Here is a 2,500-nt window from a genome sequence, read left to right as displayed (position 1 = left end):
TCGGGCGCAAAACTGCACGTTTGAGGCCACATTTTCAATGATGCTGGAAACTTACATTCAAAGCTGGGAAAATGTGCTCATCTACAGGCATCCCCACTTAGGGACGTCGTAGCACCTTGACTCGGGTGGCGTTGGAAAGGTCTGGTCCAGGGGAACACGGGCGTGTCAAGTTTGCCACGCGCACGCGCATCCCCGCTAAACAGGGGCCAAAACAAAACTTTAAACGGAGCTACCGAATTGGAAACCATCAATCCTGGGAAAATAACAACTCACACGTGTGCCCCTTATGCTAACTTGAATTTAGAAACCGTCCTCAACAAAATCCCACGTTCGGGCGCAAAACTGCACGTTTGAGGCCACATTTTCAATGATGCTGGAAACTTACATTCAAAGCTGGGAAAATGTGCTCATCTACAGGCATCCCCACTTAGGGACGTCGTAGCACCTTGACTCGGGTGGCGTTGGAAAGGTCTGGTCCAGGGGAACACGGGCGTGTCAAGGTTGCCACGCGCACGCGCATCCCCGCTAAACAGGAGCCCAAACAAAACTTTAAACGGAGCTACCGAATTGGAAACCATCAATCCTGGGAAAATAACAACTCACACGTGTGCCCCTTATGCTAACTTGAATTTAGAAACCGTCCTCAACAAAATCCCACGTTCGGGCGCAAAACTGCACGTTTGAGGCCACATTTTCAATGATGCTGGAAACTTACATTCAAAGCTGGGAAAATGTGCTCATCTACAGGCATCTCCACTTAGGGACGTCGTAGCACCTTAACTCAGGCGGCGTTAGAAAGGTCTGGTCCAGGGGAACACGGGCGTGTCAAGGTTGCCACGCGCACGCGCATCCCCGCTAAACAGGAGCCCAAACAAAACTTTAAACGGGGCTACGGAAAAGGGGAGAGCTTTTTCGGGGACAAACACCACTCACGTCGGTGCCCCCTGTTCCAACTTGAATTTAGAAACCGTCCTCAACAAAATCCCACGTTCGGGTGAATAACTGTGAATTTTAAGGCACATGCCTCTCTGGGCTGGGAGAGTGCATTCAAATAGGAGAAATTGGCTTCATTTAGAGGCATCCCCACTTGGGGACGTCGTAGCACCTTAACTCAGGTGGCGTTAGAAAGGTCTGGTCCAGGGGAACACGGGCGTGTCATGTTTGCCACGCGCACGCGCATCCCCGCTGAACAGGAGCCCAAACAAAACTTTAAACGGGGCTACGGAAAAGGGGAGGGCTTTTTCGGGGACAACCACCACTCACCTCGGTTCCCCCCATCCCAACTTGAATTTAGAAACCGTCCCCAGCCAAATCCCACGTTCGGGGGCAAAACTGCTCGTTTGAGGCCACATTTTCAATGATACTGGAAACTTACATTCAAAGTTGGGAAAAGGTGTTCATTTACAGGCATCTCCACTTAGGGACGTCGTAGCACCTTAACTCAGGCGGCGTTAGAAAGGTCTGGTCCAGGGGAACACGGGCGTGTCAAGGTTGCCACGCGCACGCGCATCCCCGCTAAACAGGAGCCCAAACAAAACTTTAAACGGGGCTACGGAAAAGGGGAGAGCTTTTTCGGGGACAAACACCACTCACGTCGGTGCCCCCTGTTCCAACTTGAATTTAGAAACCGTCCTCAACAAAATCCCACGTTCGGGTGAATAACTGTGAATTTTAAGGCACATGCCTCTCTGGGCTGGGAGAGTGCATTCAAATAGGAGAAATTGGCTTCATTTAGAGGCATCCCCACTTGGGGACGTCGTAGCACCTTAACTCAGGTGGCGTTAGAAAGGTCTGGTCCAGGGGAACACGGGCGTGTCATGTTTGCCACGCGCACGCGCATCCCCGTTGAACAGGAGCCCAAACAAAACTTTAAACGGGGCTACGGAAAAGGGGAGGGCTTTTTCGGGGACAACCACCACTCACCTCGGTGCCCCCCATCCCAACTTGAATTTAGAAACCGTCCCCAGCCAAATCCCACGTTCGGGGGCAAAACTGCACGTTTGAGGCCACATTTTCAATGATACTGGAAACTTACATTCAAAGTTGGGAAAAGGTGTTCATTTACAGGCATCCCCACTTGGGGACGTCGTAGCACCTTAACTCAGGCGGCGTTAGAAAGGTCTGGTCCAGGGGAACACGGGCGTGTCAAGGTTGCCACGCGCACGCGCTTCCCTGCTGAACAGGAGCCCAAACAAAACTTTAAACGGGGCTACGGAAAAGGGGAGGGCTTTTTCGGGGACAACCACCACTCACCTCGGTGCCCCCCATCCCAACTTGAACTTAGAAACCGTCCCCAGCGAAATCCCACGTTCGGGCGAATAACTGTGAATTTTAAGCCCCTTTTCCTCTCAAGCTGGAAACGTGCAAAGTTGGGAAAAGGTGTTCATTTACAGGCATCTCCACTTAGGGACGTCGTAGCACCTTAACTCAGGCGGCGTTAGAAAGGTCTGGTCCAGGGGAACACGGGCGTGTCAAGGTTGCCACGCGCACGCGCATCCCC

The sequence above is a fragment of the Osmerus mordax genome, assembly GCF_038355195.1.
Source record: "Osmerus mordax isolate fOsmMor3 chromosome 7 unlocalized genomic scaffold, fOsmMor3.pri SUPER_7_unloc_2_5, whole genome shotgun sequence".
Lineage (NCBI taxonomy): Eukaryota > Metazoa > Chordata > Actinopteri > Osmeriformes > Osmeridae > Osmerus > Osmerus mordax.
The sequence above is the reverse complement of the archived record's forward strand: the minus strand, read 5'-3'. Positions refer to the sequence as shown.